We start from the raw sequence: 26,347 nt of genomic DNA, 5'->3' as shown, positions 1-26,347 counted from the left end.
TAAAATAAAATAAAATAAAATAAAATAAAATAAAATAACTATGGTATGTTAAGGGCTTTAATGGAAAAAACAGACAACATGCAAGATGGGTAATGTAAGCAGAGATGAAAACTCTAAAAAATAATTCAAAGGAAATGCTAGAAATAAATAGCACTATAAAACAAATTAAAAAACAAAAACAAAAACAAAAAAACAAAAAACAAGTGTCCCTCAGCTCACAGGCTGGCAACAGCGCCCCGACCTTGACCGACAGGGTGCACTAGCAGAGCTTGGGCCCCGTGCCTCCCTCTGGTCAGAGTAACTAATCAGGTATCTGTCATTGGCTTCATCCTGAGCAGTGGGGTCTGGTGATAGCCCTGCCCCTTCTTTCTCCATCCCTGGGCAGTCAGGCCATGCTCTGTGTGTCTTCAGCACCCCCTTCCCCGGCCCCTCTCCCTCTAGTTCTGCTTGTGAATTTGTGCACAAACAGGAGTCCTGGGCCCATCTGAGAGCAGCTGCTGGTTTTCCAGGACACTGTAGGCTCCCCATGTGCCCAGGGGTGGGCACTGAGCGACGTGTATAAGTTATAACTGCTCTGAGAGACAAATTGACAGTAATTATTCACTATAATAGCTCTGGAGCAGCACCCTCCAAATGATTATTGCCATTTTGATACTAAAATAAATGATTTTACAGAGAAAGGCTGGTGAGTTAGCAAAGTCCTAAACATGCTCATGAGTATTTCATCTTGAGAGGAACAAACCCTGGGGACCCTTGTATTTCTTCCTCCTGCTGACTGAGGCCTCAGGGCAAGGCTGCCGGGGTGGAAACCCAGGAGAGTGGGTGCGGTGAGAAGGAAGGAGGCTCCAGGCACCCCTGGGAACCCCTGCAGTAGACGCAGAGCCTGGCAATCCTGGAGAAACAGGGCAGCCTGCTAGCCTGGCTGTAGGGTATCTGACTCGGGGTGCTCAGAGCACAGCCCCCAGGCCAGCAGCATGGACAACACCCACGCCATGACCTTGTAGACATGCAGCTGCCCCGCCTGTCCCTGGGCCTGCTCCACAGGAGTCCACGGTTCAGCCCATCCCCAGGGAATTTACATAGGCAGCAGGAAACCCTGAGAGTGTCCCAGGTGTCCTCCTCCTTCTGGCTACCAGAAAGGCCACAGCCCCAGCCAGCAAGCAAATCTCAGGAGGGAGGAAGAAGGTAAAGGCAGAGGGAAGAGTGGCAGCGATGCATGGAAAGAAGACTCCCCCATTCACCCCACAGACCAGAACCATGTCATACGGCCACACCTAATCACCAGGGTCGCTGTGAATAACGGCCGTTGCTTTTAGCTGGGCTCATCACTGCTCCGAACAGAAACCAGTTTTGTAGGAAGTGGGGAAAAGCAGAACTGCTCAGTGGGTGAGAAGCAGCATCTGAAATATGCCCCATGGGGTGTGCCTGTCGTCCCAAGCACAGCTGCCTACAGAAGAGTGAATCGCAGGGTGACACAGAGGGTGGGGCGCAAGTCTGTCCTAGGGGGGCAGGTTGGGGACAGCACGTCTGTCCTAGGGGGCAGGGGTGGCAGCACATCTGTCCTACAAACCAGGGGCAGGAGTAAAGAAGCCCTCATGTTACAGCAGAGACAAGCAAGTGTCTGGACAGACACCCGATCCATCACGGCCAGGTCACCCCAATACATGCCCAGGGAGACAGTAGAGACAGGCAGAGGAGGCGGGGGGCGGGGGGAGGACCGAATTCTAAGATTGAAGGAAGTTCTAGTAACCTTCTCATGGTGAAGCAATGATAACGTGATTCAACAACAAAAAGCATGTAAGACAAGATGATAAAGTAACGAAGTGACCTGAGAAGAAGGCAGATCTCAGGAGACAAGTGAGGGGCCCAACAAACAGCCCAGAGCGGAGAAACGCAGCGGCGCCCCCGAAGATGGAAGTCTTCTGAATCTCAGAGCCCACCTTTACGAATAGCCCCAGCACTAGCACAGGACTAACAGGTGTGTCCTGGAGAACATCAGAAAACAAACCAAACAGAACAACAAGACGTGGCGTGAGGGCAGGAGCCGCAGTTGCTCCCGCTGGGATGTCCCGAGGACGGGGGTGCGGCGTGCGCGCCCCGTGGGAAGAACACGGACCCTGGGCCCTTCCTGAGGAAGGAGCCTCCGCCAGCAACGGCTCCAGAACTGGGCCCCATATCGGGAATAAGAAGCTATGGCAGGGGTGTCTGCGTCCAAGCTCTCCTGGAACGGACCCCAGACCCAGACAGCAGCCCCGTCAGGTGGGACCGCACAGAACTAGGGACACAGCCACCCCGAGTCAGGAAGGCCAGGGATGGACGGAACTCGCACACTCACGGGAGGGAGGGCTGGTTCCCCTTTCCCACCGCCCCTCGGCTGCTGCCACCTGCTCAGCCGCCTGGGAGCTCTCCCCACCCCTGGACCATCCCTGGGGGCATCACACTGCGGGTGCCGGTGACTGACATTCACTCAGTCTGCAGCCCTGGGACCCCGAAGTCAGGTCCCTGGCTGCCAGCCCCTCCTGAGGCCCCTGTCTCCAGAGCAGTGCGGGGAGAACTAGGCAGACACCAAATACACACATTTTTTATTTTGTCCCAACTAATGTACGCACTTTACAGCCACATCTAAAATTAAGTCAGGCATTCTAAAACCTTTTGCTGTTCTTCATAAACTTTTTAACATCACATTTAGAGAGATCTTGCAAGAAAGGATAGTTGACAGACATTTGTGTTTCAGAAATGTCTCTAATCCTTTCTCATCTGACATTCAGGTGAATGAAATAGAACATCTGCTGACCAGCTCCTGCAGCAGGGCCACATGCTGCTTCTGGGCATTAACCTGCACACCCACCTGCCTGCCTGCATACCCACCTGCCTACCTGTGCACCTGCCTGCCTACCTGTGACACACTTGCACACTCACCTGCCTACCTGCATGGCCTCACCAAGTATGAATAGCAGATCGGACATGCTGGGGAAGCTGCCTGCAGTAGGTTCCTGCATTTCTTTGGGCTTTTCTGATTGCATTCTTTGTGATGAGAATGCTTTCTTTTACAGACACAACAGAGTAGTTTTCTCCAAAGGAAAACTGGAGGTGCTGGAAGTGATTATGCCAGGATTTCACAGTTGTTAATGACAGGCTCTAAATGGTATAAATATGTTCTTCATGTTTGGCATCCCTAACACTACCTTTCCGCCTCTGGACAGATTCACTCAATCCAGGAATTGCCCTTCATATTAGGACATCAGAAGCTGCTGCCCTTCGGAGCCAGTGGCTCAAGAGAATCACTTCCTCCCAGCAGAGAAGACTTGCACACCCTTAGCTGGGTGGGGTCATGTCCCCCCAGCAGGGAGGATCCCCACTATACCCTAGCAGGGAGGACCCTTGCCCCCGCCACCCCATGAGAGAAGACAGTGGTGCCCAGGCAGGTCAGCGGGACAGTTAAAAACAAACTCTCAGCAGGAGGCCTTCCTAAAATTGTGAGAGGAAGAGATGTGGGCACGGACTGCCTCTAAGTGTCCTTCCAGGAGTCGGAAGATGTGGCTGGAAAGGGCAGCCAGGAGCGCCCCCACCCCACCCCCAGGGTCCCCAGGCAGCAGCCCCCAGCTCGAGTTTGCTGGTTTGTATGAAACGTCGGTTTCAGGTTTGCACCTATTCACGGGGCCCCAGCTCTGCAGCCTCGGCACCATGGTTGGAGGGCTTCCAGGGGCACCTGCCCTGTGCCCCCAGGAGCCAGCTGCCACCCAAGCTAATTGCTTCAAAACGAGTGTACAAGAACAATTGGCAACCTGGGCAATGGCTCTCCGTCTACAAGTTGAGATTTGATTACTTTTTTATCACTAAATTAAATTCCTTCTCTTGCTTGTCTCCTTACATTGAATCTCTTTAAATCTTAATAGACTACAGCTTCTCCCCACAGCTCAGGCCACTGATAAGGCACGTGGGGCTCCAGGAGCCCAGGGCCAGGAGACAGGGAGTGGGGGCAGGTGAGGGAGGAAGGAGGAGATGCACTAGCTCTGGGAGGCTGAGGGGCAGTGAGGCTCCTCACACCCGGATGAATCTCACCTCTCAGAACACAAGCTAGGACACCCCAGAAATGGCCAGGGGCCCCTAGCAGTGTTCTTGCCTGCCTGCCCCTGGCTTCCCATACATCTGGACTTGCCTGCACTCTCCTGCCCTCGCCTGCCCTCATCTAGCCACGTCTGCCCTCATCTGGTGTCTCAGGCCATGCATTCAAGCAGAACTTAGCTCCCCTCCCCTTCACTCAGGTGCCACCTTGCAGTAGGGTGCTCCGGGGTCATGTGGTGTACCTTCAAGTGTAGCAGGGTGTGGGGCAACAGGAGCTCACTGCAGGCATCAGAGATCATGTGCAAACCCATCTAAAGATTTGAAGTGTAAAAAAAAAAAAAAGAAAAAAGATTTGAAGTGTTTACTCTGACAAGCAGCAGAGGTCAGGGCTTGATCTCAGTACTTGTCAGATGTATCTTCTTGAAAACCAAGTTCAGGACTTGGACGCAGTGTCTGGGCGATCATGCTCACCCTGGTTCAGCATGCACGTAGGTGCCTGTAAAACTGTGCATCGTGTTCCTGCACAAGGACTTCGAGCATCTGTGAGTGCATTGGCTTCAAAGCTGTAGCAGCTCAGGGAAGTTGGGTCACGTGGGTTGAAACACTCTACAGGGGAGGAGGTCTCACATCTCAGCCTCTCCCAGCTCGGGCTGCATGCACACTGAGACATTTACTTCCTGCGGGGTTGGGGAGTTGAGTAGAATCTGCCTGAACACACTGGCATCAGAGTGGAGGTGACCCATGTCATCTACTCACGACACACGAGCTGCGTTGGCCACAGGGCCCCGCCCAACTTTGAGGCAGGAGGACCCCAGAGGTGGGATCCAGACTGGACTCAGAGAAGCTGTGAGGAAAACACTGGCCAAAAGTCAGAGGGCATCATTTGGTCCACAGGTTCACACATTGATCCCTAACTCCCAAGGTGATGGAGACAAGGTCATGAGGGTGGAGCCCCTTGAGGGGTTCCTGCCCTAATAAAAGGGACCCTGAAGAGCTCCTCCACCTGCATAGGACACCAAAACAACACTGTCTATGAGCCAAGAGGCAGACCTCACCAGACACCAATCTGCTGGTTCCAAGCTCTGGCCTCCAGGACCAGGATAACCTGTTGTTTCAGCCCCAGTGGTGGGGCTTGCTGAGTGGACTTGTACAGATTTCCACCTGAAAGTCTGCAGTGACAGGTGGGGACCATCAGGACAGGGCTCATCACCCAGCAGGAGCAGATTAAAAGAATACGTGTGTCAGAATCCACAGGCAGGACCAAGGAGGATGGGGCCCTGGGGCATCCTGTGCAGGACACTGCAGATATGCTAGCATGTCTGCATGGCTATGTGTCCACTGATCCCGGCCGGGGGCCCAGGGTCTGTGACCAGAGCCTCGTGGGGGGCGGGACCTTGGCAGCGAATAACAAAGGGCATGACAGCCACAAGCACAAGGTAGGGGGGGTTGGATCATTGGTGGCATCAGTGATGGGTCACAGAAATGCTGTCCTCTTGAGTGTATCTGCAAAGAAAGATAGGGCTCGGTGTATTCGACATAAAGTAAGTGAATAAATAAAGCACAGAAATATTTAATCAAGAGCTCTCAGGACCTGCTGGAAAGGCCTACACACCCCTGGGTGCAACCACATTTGTTCGTGGGCCCCTTCCAGGTTAAACCGCGTCCTTAAGGCAAGATGGTATCTTATTCATCTGCAGCTCTACATGATGGTTCTCTAACGAGGCTTCTTGGAGGAAGCATTCTCGGATGGCTCCAGGCATCCTGGGCTTATGGCCACGTCCCTCCTGTCTCTGCCTCTGTCTTCACACGGCTTCTCCCCGGCACGTCTGTGTTTCTCGTAAGAACACCAGCTGTTAGATTCGGGGCCTGGATAACCCAGGATGACCTCATCTCCAGATCCTGGGTTATAATCTGATCATATCTGCAAAGATATGATGTCCAAATAAGGCACGTCCACAGGTACTCAGGGCTACGGCTCAGACATATCTTTTTGGGGGGACACAATTCAACCTCCTACACTGACCCTCAGTTGGGCATGGCCGTTCTTGAGCTGTGTCGAAGATGCAGGGGGCCACAGGGCTGCCTATGTCTCAGGGAGGGGAACACAAAGACCTGGAGTAGATGGAGGAGATTCCTGCCCTGGCCCCACCCATGGGGACAATTTTGCCTGGTTGTCCAGGAAGACCAGTGGGGGTAGCAGTCCCCACCCCCACCCTATGTCTCCAGGCTTTAATTAGAGATGTTTGGGGAGGTGCCCTAATGCATGCAGGCACTCTACTCTGCAGGGTTACCTGCATGGCTTATAGCCTCAGCATGCATCTTCTGGGAAAGTGGGGAAGTGTGGTGACCATCCCGCTCAGCAGGATGCTAATAGTCCTCCAGGCAGAAACACCCACGGCAGCTGCCACCCGAAACCATCATCAGGTTCAAAAGACAGGAACGCTATATGCCTGCGAGGGTGCAAACCTCCACGGCACTCCACTTCCAGCCACACTGGAGTCCCTGGGACAGACATGACCAGTACCACCGACAACCAGAAAACAGGACAAAGTACACAGGATGGCTGTGTTCAGACCTTGGGCTGCAGGCATGAAACAGGCTCCCTGGAGACCTCACTCACTCCATGCACAGCTGTCTCCCTGAGCTGAGAAGACCAAGAGCTGAGGTCGGGAGGCAGAATTTGCAAGGTGTCAGAGAGGAGTGTGTGGAGAAAGCGCTTTGGAAACCTTCACAGGGTCTCCCTGGGTCTGGCTGAGGACAAGGATGTGAGTAGATAAGGGGACCCACAGGGCAAAGCCAGGGAGTTACAGCCGGCAAATCCACCCCTTGGCCACAGAACACCACCATGTCCAGCATCTGACCACAAATTAGCAGACATGTAGAGAAGCAAGAGCAATGGATAGAAACTCATCCCCGGGCCCCGTGACTGCTGCAGGTGCTGGTGGCCCCAGGGGTGAAGCTGTTTGCGTGGGGTCTGAGCAGATGCAGTGAGCTCCAGAGAGCGGCACAGCAGCGCTGACAGCACAGACGCCTGGAGAGGCGGCATACAGTCTCCCAGCCATTCTGAACCAGCACCAGGGTAATTTTCCTGCCGCAGCAGTGGCTCTGGCCTTGGGACCCTGATCACTGAGAATCCAGCTAAACTGTTGGAAAGCGATCAGCCTGCCTCTCAAAAATAAATGAATGTAGGGACACCTGGGTGGTTCAGCGGTTTGGCGCCTGCCTTCGGCCCAGGGCATGATCCTGGAGTCCCAGGATCAAGTCCCACATCGGGCTCTCTTCATGGAGCCTGCTTCTCCCTCTGCCTATGTCTCTGCCTCTCTCATGAATAAATAAAATCTAAATAAATAAATAAATAAATGCCAACTTCTGACCTCAGATTTCCAAGCTTTCCTCTCCCTAGGGCCCCACGCCCTGCTAGCATGCTTACACACTCGACGTCAGAGCAGGACAAATAGCCTGGACGTCAGGTGCGAGGCATCTTGGCACAGCAGGCTGTACTGTATGTCTCGGAGGACCCATCCCCACAGTAGGAAGCAGGCGAGACAAAGACAAGCTATAAGCTGTTTTGTCCTCGGCAGGTGAGCTGCTGAGACACCAGAATCCAGCCGGTTTGCTCAGGTTTGAGGCAGTAACATGTGCTCATTACAGGTGGAGCCCTGCGTGAACGCTCCCAGCAGGGGCATGTCCGTTTCCTGTACCACAGCCTGGATGGGGTTTATTCTCTCCCAACCTGGAAGCCTGAGGCCCCAAGTCCAGGTGCCACCGGGCTGCTTCCTTCTGAGGCTACAAGAGGGACTGTGCCGGCCCCTTGCAGCTCCTGGTGCAGCGGCTCCTGCCGCCCTATGTCCCCAGCGCTGCTGGGCTTACCTACGTGTCCCTCCCCTCTCTCATGCACCCTCCTCTTGGAACATCTCTCCAGCCTCCCAGCCCCTTCTTCTAAAACACCAGCCATTGGACCAGGGGCCGTCCCAATCCACTATGACCTCATCTTAACTAATCACACCTGCTGAGATCTGTGTCCACGTTAGGTCACCTTCCCAGAGGATTAGGACCTGAATGCAGTTTTTGGTGGATTTAATCCTACCCAGTTGTCATGGCCTAAATGTCTGTGGCTCCCCCAAAACTCCTATGTTGAACCCTAACCACCTGTGATGTCAGGAGCTGGGGCTTCTGGGGATTGGTGTCCCCATAACAGGGGGCTGTGGATACAGCATATGGACACAGCAAGGAGGCCAGCTCCATCCTGGGAGAGGGCTCTCACCAACCCCCACCGTGCTGCCACCTGACCTGGGTTCCTGGCTTCAAGTTGTGAGAAAGAGGGGTGCCATTTACCAGCCAGTCTGGGGCATTCTGTAGCAATATCTGGAATACGCTCAGACCCAGCACAGGCAGCTTTTTTGGGTCCAGGGAGCTGGGAGCCCAGCTGTGCCGCCCCATGTGCATGTCACTGGGTGGCTGTTCGGACACAGGCCCTTCAGAGGTGCTTAAGGCGATGAGGTCATGGAGTGGACCATCACCCACTCTGATTGCTATCTTTGAAATTTTTTTTCTCTCCTTCTCCCTGGTGTTTTTTTTTTTTTTTTTTTAAGATTTTATTTATTTATTCATGAGAGACCCAGAGAGAGAGGCAGAGACATAAGCAGAGGTAGAAGCAGGCCCCATGCAGGGAGCCCGATGTGGGACTCGATCCCGGAACTCCGGGATCGTGACCCCAGCCAAAGGCAGATGCTCAACCACTGAGCCACCCAGGCATCCCCTCCCAGGTGTTTTTGCTCAGTGAGCATAGTTTGGTCTCTCCTTCTAACAAAGTTGGTTGGTCAGGAACAAAGCAACTCTTGCAGAAGACCACAGAAGCCTCTAGCCACAGACATCCTTGAGAGCTGGGGGCACACCCAGGCCCATGGGGTCAGCCCCACGTGGGGACTGGAGAAGACCCCAGGGCTGGGTGCCCACAGCCGGTCAGCGCCCCATGCAGCGCCATGGGTAGGGATGCAGGGCATACAGCCCCCATCCAGAAGACGGGACAGTGGTTTGACAATTCACCACTCACAGCGTGAAGAGCTGAAATCTGTTGGCAGTGCAAGTCTAGGTGTAGGAGGGGGGGGCAAAGCTTCTAGGTGTTGATGTTTGTGCTGGGACTAGGAAGCTGGACAGGGTGGGCGGCAGGGAGGATGGAAGTTTCCAGAAGGCATGTGCCAGTCCATGTGTGGTGGGAGGGAGCTGGGCAGAGGGTGGCAGAGCCTGGAGATTCCCTGCATTTAGAGTCAGGGAGGCAAGGACAAGCTCGTGAAGGACACAGCTCAGAAGTGGAGCCACAAAACTGAGTGCTAGCACATGGGAAGGAACCCGTCCACTAGTGGCCCAGGAAGACAGCAACAGGCAGTCATGTGGGCAGCAGAAGGGGGACACAGCCACACTGGAATAGTGGGGGATTGGCAGGGGTAGTAAGCAGCCCCTCCAAAGTGTGCACCATGAGGTGTCAGAGAAGTGGCCATCAACCACCCCAGGGAGGCCAAGTGAGGCCAGCTACAAATGGGACAGCCAAGAGACAGCTGTGTCCTCGGGACCCTGACCAAGCAGGAGGAAGGAAGGAAATGTAGCAGGGAGCCCCTGATGAGGCGATGGAGGGGGCTGCCCCAGTCCCTAAGCAGTGCTGCTGATGAGAGAGAATGTGCCATTTCCTATAGTGGTCCCTGCCGTCCTTTTTGCAAAGAGAACCCCCACTTTGTCCAGGACAGAATGAGAACACTGCCTGGTCATAGTCAGAGGCCATGAGAGGAACCTCAGGAGGACATCTGCCAGGGGACAAGACATGGAAGATGGACACAGCCTCCACCTGACTGACAGTGAGGTCAGTGCACAGCTAACCCATGGCTCAGTGATGTCAAGTGAAGAGCCGGCCCCTGGCACAGTGAGGTCAGTTATGGAGCTAGCCTGGGATGGGGAGATGGGGTGCGGAACTAACCCAGCACATGGTGAGGTCAGGTGCAGAGCTAACACTCTTGCACGGTGAGCTGCTAAGCCCACAGACCCAGGAACATCCTCCCATGTACAAGGGCAGCCTGCACACAAAACTAGGCCAATAGTAATGCACTTTTTCTCCAGAAGCCACTTGGATTTATCATGCATGTTGTATTGATTGTAAGAAATACTTCTCCCTCTTGCGGATTCGCTGGGGTACTTGGGCTGAGGAATTCGTGACATTTATGACATTCATTCAATTCTTTCTTTTCACTTTGATGGTCTCCTGGGACTTGGCTCTACTCAGACAGCTTTCTCGGGCTTTCTCTTCAGGAAATCCAGGCCCCATCCCATAACCCCAAACTTGCCCCAAACCTGGCACCTGTGCGCCCTCGTGCACCCCCCTCCCAGGCAGCACCAATCACAGCCAGTCGGCGAACAGGTGCAATTAGAAGTTTAGGACCATGCCACCGTGGGCCTGCATTTCCTCACAGGACAGAGGGGCCAATGTGATACAGCTGATTTGGTGAATTCACCAAGCGAGGAGCTATTCCCACAGGATGCCGGCTACAGCTGGATAGGACAGACCAGGGGTCACAGCCACCCCAGACCAGCCACCAGCTCTGACCACCACCTTCATTCCATACAAACCTCATCCCCTAACACAGGCACCTCATCCACCCCACAGCTCTGTCTGTGCTCATGAGTGAGGCGGGGCCCAGGGCCACCGGAGAAATCAGTCTGGCTTGCTCTCATGGCATTCCCCCGTGGAGTTGAACTGCCACCCCAAACATCTCAGACACATCTGTAATTATCAAAGGGGCTGTGCTGCCTCTCCAAGGCACCATCTCCAGATGAACACTTTCCCTCCTGCTAAGCTGAATGCTTCTGGGGACCGGCCCCCAGCAAGTCCTGCATGTCCCCAGGACTCCAGCCTGCGCTCACCTGGGAGCATCAGGAGGCGTGAGGCACAACCATCTGCAGGGAGGCATTTACCTCAGGCTGCTTGCCACCCAACAGCTGGTGCATCTCGGCCACTGCTGGCAGGTCCTCAGGGGCCGGCCCAGACAGGGGGTCCGAGCACCTGGCCTGTGCTGACAAAGCCTCTAGAGGGGTTTAGATTTGTCCAGCTGTCATCCCTCCCAGATCAGGCCAGGCCATCTGTCCAAGTGAGGACCCAGTGATGGTTAATCCACCAGGCCCAGCAGGATGCTGGCCTGGCTCCCAGGACACAGCAGGGACGGTGCCTCTATCCAAGGGCCTTGCTGTTGCAAACAGCTCCCAGGGCTTCTCGTCCACATGTTCAAACAGCCTGATGGTAAAGTGGGTCTGAATCCTTAGCATGTGTGACCATGAACAAGTGCAGGTGGGGAAACTGAGGCAGAGTGAGGCCCTTGGTGGCCCCACACAAGAACCATCTTCCTGAGGCCAGCTCAAGAACTGGACCCAATGGCAAGGGAGCAAGATGTTGGTGGTGATCTCCTCTGCCCTGGCATGGGAGGCCAGGGACGCCATGCCCCACTGGTGCCATTCCCCGCTGGGGCTCATTCTTCCCCTTTCTTGGGCCATGTGGTCCCAACCCTAGGTTATCTCTGGGCCATGTGACTAGGGAGCTGGCATGCACCCCCGCAAGAAGCCAACTCTGCTGGACTGGGCCCCAGCAGCTCATGCCCTGGGCCAGCCCAGTGGGGATTTTTCAGGAAATGCTGGACAGAGCGGTGCATCTGCAGAGGAGACTGGACAGCTCCTGTGAATGCCATGGCAGCCTGGCCGACTGAGCTGGCCTCACAGACAGTCTCCAACTCACAGTAGTTCAAGTTGTGACTTTCTAACTTTTTGATGGAGCAGAAGTGACCCATGTGCAGAAGGAACCAAACCTGGAATTTTGAATTTGGATCTGGTCCCAGGCTCGCTGTCCTTGTCCCATCCCCTCCCAGATGCCAGGCCTGGCCACAGGATCAGCAGGGTTAATAGCTGATACCCTGATAGCCATTCTGCCTCCATCACCATGTTCGATAAGTAATGGGAGCCAGTCGACTTTATGATAAACTAGGCTGGGTCACGTGCTTGCCCAACTGCAGGCTAATGTCAGTGCACCTTTGAGGCATGTCTATGGTGGGCTGACCCGGGCTGGGAGGGCCCGTAGGTCAGGGGTGTCGTTTCCAACTCACGGCAGGTTTATTGGGATGGGACTGCATCATGAGTCAAGGGGGGCTGCATGTCAGAAAGTTCTGGGGCACCTCTCCTGTCAAGAGGCAGGGCTGGGAGACTGGCGATCAGTAGACAACGGGTGTGGAGAGGCCGGCGGCCCCTCTGGCACCATGGCTCCGGGACAGCTCCCAGCCCAGGCCAAACCATCGCCCTGCAAGCTGCAAACACCCGTGCTGCCCACACAGGGGCTTGCCATCCTCCAGGACACAATACCCTCAGCTCACAGACGTGTGGGGACTTTGCCGCGGCCCGATGAGTGGTCAAGGAAGGAGCAGAGGCAGGGCAGGATGGACGCAGGGCGGTCCACCAGCTGTGGCATCAGGCCGCCCAGCCCCCTCCTGCGGGTCCCTGCAGCTTCCCCCAAACCAGGAGGAGCAAGCAGGGGGACCGCTGAAGGCTGCTGGCTTCTCCCGGAAGAGGCCAGTTCCCCTTGTTGAGGCAAAAATAATTGAGAATAACAGCCTAAAAAACAGAGGGGGTCCCCAGTCCCCTGCTCAGCCCTGCCCCCCTGATCCTGGCACAATGTCACATGCAGACGGCAACCTGGAAACCTTTGAGAACAAATGCAGACGCAGGGAAACCACATGACAAATGGAGAGACCGTCAGAGCACAGCCAAAGGACACCACCGTCCGAAGCTCACAGCGCCGGGTTCCGCCTCCGGGAAATCCTCCTCCTTAACCTGCTCCCTGTCTTTATTCCCCAGATTTAGACTTTCATTATTTCAGAGTGAAACGTTATCCAAATCAGGCCCCTTTTTAATGAAAGAGAAAATAAAGTGGCATCAATTTCCATGTTAAGGATGTGAATTTAGGGTGAAGGAAACAGCCAGCTGGCTCCCCACGGGGTCAACGTCCCCCAGCTGCACGAGGCGCCCTCTGGTCCGTTCCACAATCCAGCAGGAGTGCAGGTGTCACCAGAGCCATGGCGTCCGTGTCCCGAGGGCAAGGGGCAGTGTTGCCAACACCTGCTGGCTCAGTGGTCCTGCGTGGGGGTTGGTCTGTCAGGGTCACTCCCACCTGAGCTGGGCTGCCGGTGACGCGAGCCCGAGTCAGCACAGAGGTCAAGGACCAGGGCTGTTGCATGGTGTCCTCTCCTAAGAGTGACCCAGGGGTCCTGGCTGCCAGGGTGGTGTCAGAGGTGGCAGACTCCCGAGGCCTTGCTGCCACACCTACTGCAGCTGTAGGACGAGGACATGGCCCCACCGGGAGCCCCTGGGCTGGGTTGCATTGTCACCTGGCTGCACCAAGCTGCAACATGGCTGGGAGGCCTGTCCTTACCCTGGAGGCCATGTGACCCACTGAAGCCCAGGGGCGGCGGGGGAGGCAGATACTGGGGACTTCGCACCATAGCCATGTCGGAAAACAGCGCCATCAGAGTTCATGGCACAGAAACCAAGCTCAGACCAAATCCTGGTCCGTCCGGCTGCTCATCGACTATGGGTGGAAGGCTCATAAACAGACATAAACAGACATCAATTCCTCACGGTTCGGGAGGACAGACAGTCCAAGGTCAGGGGCCAACAGGGTCACAGTGGAGAAGGTCCCCTGTTGGGCTCCTGGCCGGGACCTCTCGCAATGACTGACAGAAGCAGTCGAGCACCAAGCAACCTCCAGGCCTCAAACATTCAGGCCACCTCAGGCCAGACTCTGGAGGAGGAGAGCTCCGCGTGCAAGTGGGGCTGCACATGGAACACGAAAGTACCTGCAAACCAAGAAAGAGAACCCACAGGAGCATAAGGCGTGTTCAGATCGTGGCAGGTTGGGTCCAGCCTCCAAGTCCAAGATGCCACTTGGGCAACAATCCATTCTGCATCCTTTCTCAGCCTTAGCTCCATCACCGAGAGAGCCCCTTGCTCCCCAGGACAAGTTCTAGGTAAGTTAGCTAATTGCTATTTACTGAGTAGGAAACGTGAAATTCTGACCACAGAATATTTTGTCTTCCTGACTTTGACACAGCTCTCGGTGCTGCAGGCCAGGCTCTATGGGGGCTGAATGCCAAGCCCAGGTGAGTCCAGGTGGCCACAGGGTTACTTGTGTCTGGCTCTGCACCCTGCCTGCCCAATGTCCCTCCATTTTGCACCAGCTCCCTGTGTCCAAGCCAGTCCAACCTGGGGGCTCAAGAAGGCCCTCGATCCAGGCCACACCAAGCACAATCACGGTGTTGATCTGGGGTTGGACGGGACGGTTGCTGGGGCCCCTCGGAGATGCCATGGAGCTCTCAGGGAGGGTATGGGAAGAAACAGCTCCTTCTGTGGAGCTGTAACCTGATGGGACGTACCTCTGGGGGGCTGGCAGCCAACTGCATCCCCATTTCAAAGTTTGCTGGAGAATGAAATTAACCTAGGAAAAGAGCAGCAGATCCTGACGTCATCAGAATGCTGGGAAGCAGCCGTGGGGAAGCCGTGGACTTCAGTGACCTGTGCAAATAAAGTGAGCTTTTATTGCCTTTCTTTAAAGCTAATCTGAGTTATATTTCCATCTCTTGTGGATTATAGAAGAACCATGACCTCAGGACTTCAGATCTTTAGGATGAGAGTGGAAACCTTGCTGGCGCTGGGAGCACAGGCCAGCGGCCTGAGCCCCACTGCAGTGTGAGGTGTACTGACAGATGGACCCCCTGGCAGAGCCTGCCCCCTCCTGCCTCAGGGGAGAAGGCAGCAGCCCCACATCATCAGCATCCAGGAGGTGCAGAGGGATGACCTGGAGCTGTCGGAACTGCAGCAAACCTGCCAACAACCGCAGCCCCGAACTGCAGCACCAGACCTCAGTGGCTCATCCCGCAGGACTGTCCTCACTGCTGTTACAGGCTATGCAATGAATGGACCCAGGCAGTGTGGCCAGCAGCCGAAGAGAGGGCAAGCAGGACGGTGCCACAAGCCCTGTGCTGCGCTCCTGGACTCCACTTCCAGCTGGCCCTCTCACCTCCGGGAGCTGGCGGGCCGCCGTCCTACTCTCAGTTCCCATGTCTGCCTGCCTCCCATCCAGGAGAGCACATGACAACATGAGAGGTGCCACCCCCACTTCCGGGCTGCGAGGAGAGCTAGATAAGCCTCTGCCCACAAGCGCCTCACCCTGGGCCCTGTCCACCTGCTCCCACTCACATGGATTCCACCATCCAGGATGCCGGACACATGCATGATTGGCATCCTCAAGGTTTGCATGAACACCTGCCACACCCACTGTCTCTCCCCTGGACTAGCCCATCAGCATCTCGTCCACAGACTGCAGAACTCAGGATAAGTGTCAAGGAGGAGGGGGTCACGTGGTGATAGGGAGTTCCTGGAGGAAGGGTGGCGGGTCCCCTTGACGTGAGCAAGAGCAGTGGAGAGGAGGTGATGCAGCTCTTCAAGAGGCATGGGGCGCATCGGGTTCTCTCCCACCCCCAGATTCCAGAATTAGGTCATGACTCCTCCAAACAAACATGCATGCATGCACACACGTACCTGTGCACACATGCACACACGTGTGCATACATGTATATATACCATGCACACGCATATACACACATGAACGTGTGCACACACAAATGTGCAGGTACACACACACAGCACAGCAAATCAAATGATTTTTCAGGGGAAAAAAATCTTATTAAGACAATCTGCCACCTACATGAGGGAAGGGGATGGCAATTTTGAGATAGCAGCTTCGATTACAAACAAAATGAAAGTGCCACCCACAGCCCTCTGCCCCCGGTCAGTATGGGGCACCCAGCTCTGTGGGAAGCTGGTGTGGATGAGGCTCTCAGCTCTGCTGGGAAGACCACCTGGCCAGGACCTGGGCTTTGCTAGCCAGCTTTGTCAGCCTGAGGTCTGCGGTCATCTAGTGGGAGGTCGGGGTCATTGGGCCCAAAAGATAAGCTGGCACAAGTGCCAGGACCCCAGAATTTCCAACCCTGAGGCCACAGCCCCTGGCCTGGGTGCCGAATGCCAGTCCCTCTGCCTTCAGGGGGCTTTCAGTGGAAGCGTGGCTAAGGGAAGGCTGCCTATAGTGACTAGCACCAGGAGGGAGTAGCCCAGGGCAGTCATCACCCGCTGGGCCTCGGTTCCTCATCCAGACAAGGAAGAGTTTGGTTGGAAAAGTGCTGAGGAAAAAAAAAAAAGTTGCTGAGGGCAACACCGGGTACACCCCAATGGGGTCTTGGTAGTGTCTGACCCACGACACAGGGGCAGTACCCTGATGGAGGGAGGGGAGAGTCTGTATGTCGTTTGATTACTTGACACAGATGCGGACAGTGTAGGCTCCTCTGAGGCCATCAACAGCCCTGCTGGCAGAGCCCGCTTCCACTCTGTGTCCAGATGAGGGCCCTGCCACATGGAATGCTGGTCATTGGGCCCAAACAGAGGGACCGAGGGCTTGAAACCAGACTGTCTGACCCAGGTCTGGAAAAAGGGCAGGGAGATCAGAAGAGAGAGAGAAAGACAGGGAGAGACAGATGAAGAGACAGGAAGGAGAGAGAAACAGAGACAGAGAAAGAGCAACAGGGAGACAGAGCATGGCAGGCAGGGCTGACCCCAAGAGCACAGGTTTCCTCCTGAGGAGGCCCTCCTGGTCTTCCTCTTGCCCTCCGGTGCCCTTCATAGCTACGGACCGCCTGTCAGGCCTGAGGGGGAGGCCAGCCCCAGCCCAGCCCACCTGACCTCCAGGCACCTGCAGGGCCGCAGGTGGTCCAGGCTGCAGGGCACTGCTGCCATCTGGTGGGCGCACGTGGTCCTGTAGGACTAGGGGGCACCAGCCCCGCTCCTTGGATACCCTCCCTACCTGTGGATAGTTTCAGCCCTCACCTCCCACCCACAGCCCATGGTCAAAACATCAAGTGGTAGCAGTAACCACTGTTCCCCAGGCCAGGGGCCACTTCTCCACACAGGTCTATGCCCGGGGCCCAGCACACCCTCCACATCTAGGCCCAGGCTCGTGCTTGGCCCTCACCTTGACAGCTTTGAGCAGCATTGGTCAGGTGTTTCCGGACTGCCCTCAGCCGATCTGGGTTGCTCTGATGCTTTCTCATGAGTCTCTAGGGCTGTGGGATTGGGGATGATCGTACACAGGTGAAGCACCTTCCCATCAGGGCAACTGGAGGCACCTGCTCCCAAAGTGACCTTGACCCCAGGGCTAAGGTGCCTCCTCCGTCTTTCAGAAATAAGTCACTCAGTCAGCCCACCACACCCAAGGGGAGGGGGACTTCACAGGGGCTGCAGTGAGAATGTGGCTCTTCCCCAGCAGGAGCACCACCTGGAGAAGTCACCGCTTGGGCTGAATGTGGCTCCGCCACATCCGTTGAAGACCTGAATAGAAGCAGAAACAGAGCAGGTAGGAAGAGCAGGGTGCTGGTGCCTGGTGAGGACCTGAGGGGGAACCTGTCTGGGGCTAGGCGCTGGGAACCAAAGAGGAAGCCATGCAACCCCAACCTGGGGACACCACTCCTGCCAGCCCTGCCCCCACCTAGCTGAACCCATGGAACACCCCCCTCTCCTGGCAGGGGTGAGGGTCTCATCGCTGCATCTTCAGTCCAGGGCACACATCCCTGGGTATAAAGCACAGCCAAGCCCCCGTGGGTCTGGGTCAGGACTCAGTCTCCCAGGTGGGCAGGCTTCCATGATTTCTCCCCGGGGACAGGTAAATCCTGAAGCCTGTGATGGCTGCCTTCTAGCACCTGCAGCCCACCCTTCCCTTGCCCCATCCCCCAACAAATAGAGGTTTCTGTGAAAGCCACAAGCCACTGGGCCTGGTAGGGCTGAGTGCTCCACCCATGCTGAGTGCTTCTCCCAGGCTGAGGGTCCACTGAGAATGAGGGACTCCCCAGCCTGTAAAAGCACTAGGAGCAAGGTCCCCTCTGCCCACTAGGTGTCATGCTTGGCCACACTGTGTGCTGGCACCCTGGGAGAGGGAACCTAGGATGGGAACCCTCAAGACTTGGCTATGGCTGGCCTGGGGCAGAGGATGGTGACAGCCTCTCCCTCCGTGGGCATGTGCCCTACACCACCACAAGCTCTTACTGCGGGGAGACCCTCTCCTTAACCCGGCCCATACTCCTGTGGGTTGCCCTCCCTGCCCCTAGTGAAGACAGTGGTACAGACTGGAGCCCAGGGAATCCCCTCCCTACACACCTCTGGCACGGGGAGTGTCTCCCCATTCATCTCCAGGACACGTCTGCCCAGGGCTTGGGGTGCTCAGGGACCCCAGATCAGTCCTAGGCTGCGTTCCTGACCAGCTTATTGGGCCCCCAGAAGTCCCCGCAGAGGCCTTGAGAGGGTGGACGGCAATGTCTGCCAGCCCATGTCTGATGTCCCCCCGGCAAAAATGCAGTGACCTGAGGAGGGACCAGATCCTCCAGACCCTGGTGTACTGGGGACATTGGGAGCTGGAGGCCCTGATTCCCCCTGTTAATGTGCTCAGAAACCTTGGTGCCTGCCCCGGGAGCCCTGCTCCAGGAAGCAGGCTGTGGGCCCCCTGAGCACTGAGGACACTTTAAGCCCCGCCACTCTGCGCCTGCCAGCCCAGTTGCTGAGGCTGGGGACTGGGTCCACACTCCGTCTGTCTGAGCACCTACAGACCTGTCCCAGGAGCCCCTGGAGGAAAAAGGACACAGGTGTGTCTCTAGGGCTGTAGGATTGGGGATGATCATACACAGGTGAAGCTGCTCTAGAGCAGCCCTGTGGGACAGAGGATGCTGGGGCAGGACATGAAAGCATCTGGGCGCTGCAGCTGACAGTGCCCCAGTAACCAGCCTGCAAAGCACCCGCAGGGCACCCAGACCATCACTGGAGCCAGAGCCGCCTTTGGGGGCTTCGAGTGCAGATGCTGCATCCCAACTCTGCGCCCACGGGCTATGTGACCACAGGGCTGGTCAGCAGCTCCGGCCAGCAGCCTCCTCTGGGGGCAGGGAGCAGCGGTACCTCCAGTCTGGTCCCCGCGGGGCACAGGAGTCCACACCCTCGCAGCCTAGCAGCTACAGAGTGTCTGAGAGGGCAGGGAAGGGGAGAAGCTTCTGGAAGCGCCTGCTGTGCCCCATCATCACCCACGGAGCATCCCAAAGCCCATGAGGGGGTACATGTTCCATGTGGACCCAGTTCGGGCTGCAGTCAGTCCACTGCCTTTGTGACCAGTAAGAATCTGGAAAGGGTGGTCCTCTCCATGCGGGGGCCCAGGCATTGGCAGGGAAACCAGCTATGATTCATTATTTCCTCTGTGGGGCTGCTTTAAAGAAGTTTTTAACCAAATCTATGTACTTCAAATGAAGGTGGAGGTGGCCTGAGCCCTGTGAGGAGGGCGAGTGGCACCCACACTGTGCTCACACCATGGCCTGGTCCTTGTGGCACACTGATGTGGGGTGCGCTTGAGATGCCCCCAACAGGTGTCAGACCAGCAACAATGTAGGGTGACCTAGGGCAGCTGGGATGACCTTCCATCACAAGGTGTTTCCTTTCCAGTGGCGCTCCCCATCGTTGGCCCGAGGCACAACCACCTGGGTGTTGGGCCTGGCCACACTTTCAGGTCATCTTAATCCACACCTGCTCCTGCCATCCTGTCCCTCCGCCTGAAGCCTACGGCAGAGAGACCATGTCTCACTTCCCAGCACCAAGAACAGTGCCCGGCACATAGTAGGTGCCCAATAAGTGCTTGGGGCAAAAACTCACTGGCTCCTGTTTCTGACCTTGAACCCGCAGAGCGTTGCCGCCTTGGGTGACCCCCGTGGCCTGCTCGCACCCCCTCCCAGCCCAGTGCCTGTGCTCAGAGAGCCCTCTCAGGGTGCAGGGTGGGCAGATGACCTCGAGGAGGGGCAGACCCCCAACGGCCAGGAGCTCACAGCCTGCCTGCAGAACCCTCGACCACTGGCTGAAACCATGTCAGATGACACAGGATGATCTAGTCCCACCACCAGAAGGCACATCAGAGCTGGGCAGCCAGCGAAGCTGGATGCCCACACGCTGAGGAGGTTTGCATGGTGGGCATCAAGACTAATGTACCGATGCTGTCGCGTTACTTACCTGTGGGCATGGCCGCAGCTGCATCCAGGCCAGCGCTGGAGAAGGGACATGGGGAAGGGACATGGGAGGCAGGAAAGGGGCAGAGGGGCAGCCCCGGTGGCACAGCGGTTTGGCGCCACCTGCAGCCCGGGGTGTGATCCTGGAGTCCCGAGATCGAGTCCCACCTCAGGCTCCCAGGGTGGAGCCTGCTTCTCCCTCTGCCTCTCTCTCTCTCTCTATGAATAAATAAATAAAATCTTTTATTTTTTTAAAGGAAAGGGGCAGAGGCAGGCCTCCCACTGGCCTTCCCTCCCTCCCCACTCCCCCGATCCCCCTGTCCCTGTCCCTCCTCCCCAGAGGGCCGTAGTGGAGGGCTATGATGTGATCTGACTCAGTATTTCTCAGGTAGACCTGACAGGATGCTGAGAGGTTAGAGGGGAACAGAGACAAGGATGACCCCGCCCACACCTTGAAGAGCCATTTCCTGAGATGAGGAAGAGGTCAGGGGGACAGGGGTTCTGAAGGATGTGCAGGAGCTCAATCTGGGGTGTGTTATGAGAGAGCACTGAACCATGTTTGCAAGGGGAATGGTGACTCCCACATAAAGTAATAACGCAGAACCTGCCCCACGATGCCCTCAGTGAGGGAGGGGCCAGCACAGGGGGTGGAAGAGCCTCGCCTGCCCACCTCGAGCTCAGGACCTGACAGCTAAACTTGTTTACAATAATGAGCCCTTGACCTGCATTCCTGAAACAATGAGAAAGGGACACGTTCCCTGGGCACCTGCCTGGTGGGTTCAGTCATGCATCCTGGGACTCTTGATGTTGGGTCATGAGCTTGAGCCGCATGTTGGGTGTAGATATTCATTCAGCTTGTTGCAACACCCCTGGAAGAGAGAGTACAACCAGGTCCCCACAGGAAGCCTGCCCTCAGCCTAAGCCTGAACAGGTGTCCTAGAAGAGGTGGAAGGAGAGAAGGCAACAACCGGAGCAATCCTGGAATTCTGCCTGTAGGAGGCAAGACTGCAGCTGGCCTTCCCAGAGATAGGGTGGTGTGGGTGGGGATAAGAGAAGACCCCTCCCAGCGAGGACACCCTGGGGTGACGGCCAAGTGGGAACCCTGAGATGGGAAGGCATGGGCCAGGCTGTGGGCATGGCTGAGAAAGGTGAGGGTCCGGGACAAAGGCTCAGGTACACCCTCCAGGGACAGCAAGTCAGGAGGACCTAGCCCAAGAGGTCAGGGCACAGAGACAGGAAGCAGTCCCCCTTTCTGCTCGCTGACTCCAGAGACTGGAAGAGATGAACCTGTGACTCCTGAGCCAGGAGGGGTGAAGGGCTATGGAGGTTCCTGACCCTCCCTGCAGCACCCCTGCAGCCCCAGGGCCGCCCCTGCCCCCACTGCCCGCTGGCCCCATGGAGCACATTAGTACCAGGTGTCACCCCCATGTGTTCTCTGCCTGGTTCCGGTCCCTTCCCAACCCTGCAGCTCCCATGCCAGCCCTACAGCCCTGGGAGGAGATCGGGTGTCCCTGGCCAGCCCAGGGATCGCATCCCTGACAGTCCTCCCCCAAGAGGCCCAGAGGACCTGCTGTTCCCTTTCAGCACTTGTCCACCTTGGATTCGCATGGGTCCACTTGAGGCCCCCAGCGCTGGCTGACCTTGATGAGAAGGAAACAAAATCTGGTTGACCTGGTCCTGGGTCCCTGTCAGTCATGAGCATGGAGCCCACGGGCAGCCGGCGCCCAGGCCACCCCCATCCTGAGATGGTGGGGAGGTGGGTAGATACAGAAAGAGTCAGAGAGGGAGGGGAGAGGCCCAGAGACTGGGAGGGGCAGGAGCCATCCTCTGCTGCCTCCCAGCCCCTCCTGCATGCCCTCCCATGAAGACCAAAGAGGAAAGCTAGTCCCCAGGGAGCCCTACTGGGCACCACAGCACGTGGGAGCGCTTCACAGAGTGGCCATAGCAGCCTGTGGGTGGGCTCCCCGTGGCCAAGACACAGGGCGCCGCCCTGCCTCACGCCCCCAGCAGCCCCAGCTGTTCGAAGCACCGAGAGTTCAGGGATCACTTTGGGGCACAGTTGTCCCCGCCTTACAGAGGAGCCACAGAGGCAGGACAGCAGCCCTGGGCTCACACGGTCAAGTGCCTCCACCAGGGACACACACTCTTGCCCCCAGGAGCCGTATGGAGGTACCTTCCGGCCACTGGCTGGCCACAGAGTCACAAGGAAGCCAAGGCTCCTGAAACCTTGGGTCCACGTCCCCCACAGCACGGGGGAGGCCCAGCACAGCCCCTGGCATGTGCCGCCCACCAAGGCTTGGCTGACGGCACCCCTCACTGTCCCCACCCTGGAAGGGGATGAGGCAATGCTGATCATGAGGCTGAACCCTACAGAAGGTCTGTGAACTGCAGAGCAAACCAGAGGCCTGGGGAAATGCTCCTGGGGTGCCCTGGGCCTTGACCCCAGCCTCACTGCCCCACTTCCTGGCTCCTTCACTTGCACAGAAGCATTGCCGAGTGCATGTCGGTAGCACAGCCTTCTGCCAGTCCCAGCCGAAGATCGCTGCACATCGGAACTGGAAAGACAGTGTCCTGGAGAACCTGCTGGCAACACAGAATTTCTGATGAGATGTCTGTGTGTCTCGTTACCGCACACTTCGTGCCACCCACGTTTTACACCAGCAGCAGGAGTGATGGAACACGTGGAACGGGCATGGCTCTCACGCAGTCGTCAGCCACCTGGTGTCTAGATGGAGGGGGCCGATGGCCAGGGGCTCCGCTCCTGTGAGGGGAGGGCAAACTGTCCTCCACACCAAAGGCATAGGAAACCTCTGTCCTTCATCTGTTGGAGGAGGCAGGGACTACTATGGGTCATTTCGTTGCCATGGCAACAGCCATGGTCTGAAGTCATGGCCATCATGGCCATCGTGTCGGGAAGTGATAGGGACAGCAAATCAATGGGTCTCGACAGGGCTGCACTAAGCGGCCGCCAGGAAGGCTCCGGACGGGGGGTTAATGCAGCCCTGCTGGCAGCTCACTCCAGGTGGAATGCTAATGAGGCAGCAGGACATGCGGGCCTTCGTCTATCCACCCTACCGCCCATCTGTCCAGTAACAAGCCTCCTGTAGGGGACGCGGCTGCTGGCCTGGCCCCCCCCAGGATGCTGCCCAGTCACAACAGTGTGCATCTCAGGTGGGGCTGTCCTCGCCAAGACCCCAATCTCCCAGAACCTCACAAGCCATGAGAAATCATAAATAAAAACCACACGCCTTATGAAATCACTGACAACCCCTGAGCCCATGAAGGTCCCCTGTCCTGTTTTGAGGTCACATTATTACCATCCTGTACTTTTGAGTAAGGACAGTGACAGCAAGCGTGTGCCCCTTGCGCCATGCCCTGTGCCGGCACTAAGTGCAGTAGGTGGATACTCCCACGGGGGCGGGCGGGGGGAGGCAGTGCAGTCACTCTCTATCGCTCGGAAGAGGGAACAGGCCACCTGGCTTTTGACTGACTGTGTGGACACCTGGCCCGCGGTCATACCTGCCTCGGCCCCATGCTCCCCCGTGGTATCCAGCCTCGGGTGGCGCTGAAAAGAGAAGCCTCCGCTCAGCTTTCGTGGCAACACCCAGGAGCCTGGAGAGAGCAGGCCTGCCGGCTGCACGTCACAGTCCGCTTGCCCCCCAACACCCTGGAGGATTCTCTGCTCTCTGCTTGCAGAACAACAAATTAGGGCCATAAGGAAGAAGAGGGAGGGGCTGCCCCACAAGTTGTGCTGTCTCTAGCGCAGGAGCCACCAGCTTTCTGCAGGGCCCTGGGGTTGGCAGCCCTCCGGCGGGAGCAGAGGGGCTGTACCCTGGGGTCCCAGGCAGACCACTGCCCTCAGGCCCCTGCCAGAGTAGACTCACCAGGACAAGCATGTGTGCTCCGGCCTGGCTCCTCTCCAGCCATGACGGCTCCGTGACAAATGTCCCCAGCAAATCTGGGGAGAGCCAGGCCCCACCATGGGCAGCTTCCACATCCCTTCACAAATGCTTGGGCAGTTTCTGGAAGTTCCTAGTGAGACCACAGGATGCTCCTGTGAATGGTCCTCTGGGAGCCTAATAACTTTTCGTCAAATATCAGATACTATTTTCTCTTTGTATCTTGTCTTGATAGTTATTCAACGTCTTTCTTCTTCCCTAACTCCCTACTAAAGACACATTTTTGAATTGGATTACTTGAGCCCTTCTCTCCCTGGCAAGATTGAGTGATCCCTCCCTGTGGTCCCTCCCCATGACCCCTCCACATGGTCTCTCCCCTCAGTCCCTCCCTGTGGTCTCTCCATATGGTCCCTCCCCGTGGCCTCTACCCGTGGCCCCTCCACGTGGTTCCCCCGCATGGCCCCTCCAAGTAACCTCTCCATAGTCTGGGCGGCTTAATGTCTCCCATGCCAAGTCAAGGCCCCAAGAGGGTGCACATGGATGGCCCCAGACCTTCTGAACTGGTCAAGGAGGGGCTGCTGACATAACAGTGTGTGTCACAAAGGCTGACATGTGAGGACCCAGGACTCCAGATGTACCTCGACCACCCCTACCGCCCCTCCCATGTGTTTTCCAAATGTGCCCGGGATGTGGCTGTAACACGACCAGGGTCCTAGAGTGGCTGGGTTCTCTCTGGGCTTCAGTCCACCCAGACACTGGCACTCACCCCGGGTTCCTCTTCTGTAAACAGACATGAGGGGGCACCTGGGTGGCTCAGTTGATTAAGTGTCTGCTTTGGGCTCAGGTCATGGTCCAGAGTCCTGGAATCGAGCCCCGCATTAGGCTCCTTGCTGAGCAGGGAGTCTGCTTTTCCCTCTGCCTCTGTCCCTACTCCCACCTCTGCTCTCTCTCTGTCAAGTAAATAAATAAAATCTGTAAAAATTTAAATTAAAGGGTAGCCCAGGTGGCTCACCAGTTTGACACTGCCTTTGGCCCAGGAAATGATCCTGGAGACCTGGGATCGAGTCCCACATCAGGCTCCCTTCATGGAGCCTGCTTCTCCCTCTGCCTCTCTCTCTCTCTCTCTCTCTCTCTCTCTCTCTCTGTGTGTGTGTCTCATGAATAAATAAAATCTTTAAAAAATATTTTTTAATAAAAATTTTAATTAAATAAAAAATAAACAGACATGAGGGAGGGAATCTGATGGGCCCGGGGGTTGAGCGCAACCACATCTCCTAAGCAATCCTACGTCATCCTCATCATCCCTGGTTAGACCATCTCCAGAGCTCGGGTCGGGCAGTTGGGGTGTGGCAGATGGGCAGCCGTGCGTTCCCTGAGCCGCTCCATCCGGGGCCAACTCAGAAAGGTGAGCATGCAGAGCTGCCCAGGCCCCATGAGCAGTCCTGGCGTCTACACATGCAATGCCAGTAGGAATGACCCAGGCACCCAGCCCCACTGGCTACCGTGCATTGGTGTGCACATACGCACACCTCCCCATATGGGCGCCCAGAGGAACAGGTGTCAAAGTGCTTGAGTCTGAACACCAATAAAAAATTAAAAAAAAAAAAAAAGTGCTTGAGTCACACAGACATTGAAGCAGAAGAGGGGAATCCATGCCCCACAGGGGACCCTGGCACCAGTCCCACCTGCTTGCTGCCCAGGGCCCCTCCTGTCAGACCCACCCAGAGTCACAGGCCCAACTTTGATTGGTGTGGCATGGACCATGGGCTCAGGGTGAGCCAACCATGGTGCCAGAGGGGTGAGGGCTGCCACTGGCCCCCAGGCAAGGCAGGGGGTGTTTCCACTCAGTGCACGACTGGCCCAGAGGCAGAGGCGGTTCTAAATGGGTACCTGGAGCTGTTAGCAGAAGACGGGACAGATGGCTGGGTACATACCATGGCCGCCCACTGTCCGTGGAGCGAGGCAGGATGGCACAGTGCCCCCAGGATTAACCAGAGTCCAGATTGCCTCTGGGTGAGCACTGCCTGGCTCTGATGCTCGCTGTGTGACTGTGGTCAGTTACTTACCATCTCTGTACCTGCTTCCCATGCATAAAATGGGGGTTTACTACCCATACATAGGTACATCTCAGGGACATGTGGCACTAAATGAGCATGTGTGTCACCCTCAGAATGTGATCTCTATGTCATCACCACTGCAGCAGAAGGGCAGACCAAGGACAAAAAC

At 56.5% G+C, this 26,347-nt stretch overlaps 1 long non-coding RNA gene across 18 annotated transcripts in view; it reads right to left on the bottom strand.

Moving 5' to 3' along the window:
• The window catches only part of LOC144299673 (uncharacterized), a 30,115-nt gene extending 5,414 nt beyond the window's left edge, over positions 1 to 24,701 (bottom strand). For 2 of the 18 annotated variants that reach the window (XR_013366326.1, XR_013366324.1), the window contains exons 1-7: positions 24,596 to 24,701; positions 24,107 to 24,254; positions 23,742 to 23,908; positions 20,989 to 22,802; positions 20,227 to 20,437; positions 17,168 to 17,523; positions 14,520 to 14,658 (exon numbers count right to left, since the gene is read on the bottom strand). This is a non-coding gene — a long non-coding RNA (uncharacterized LOC144299673). Of the gene's footprint in view, positions 1 to 4,307; positions 4,377 to 4,536; positions 5,569 to 5,667; positions 5,987 to 12,971; positions 13,944 to 14,519; positions 14,659 to 17,167; positions 17,524 to 20,226; positions 20,438 to 20,988; positions 22,806 to 23,741; positions 23,909 to 24,106; positions 24,255 to 24,549 lie in introns of those variants that run through there. The other 16 variants (XR_013366325.1, XR_013366337.1, XR_013366327.1 and 13 more) reach the window with 16 other exon arrangements.
• Between the last annotated feature and the right edge of the window lie 1,646 nt (positions 24,702 to 26,347).

The sequence above is a fragment of the Canis aureus genome, chromosome 27 (assembly GCF_053574225.1).
Source record: "Canis aureus isolate CA01 chromosome 27, VMU_Caureus_v.1.0, whole genome shotgun sequence".
Taxonomy (NCBI): domain Eukaryota; kingdom Metazoa; phylum Chordata; class Mammalia; order Carnivora; family Canidae; genus Canis; species Canis aureus.
The sequence above is the reverse complement of the archived record's forward strand: the minus strand, read 5'-3'. Positions and strand labels throughout refer to the sequence as shown.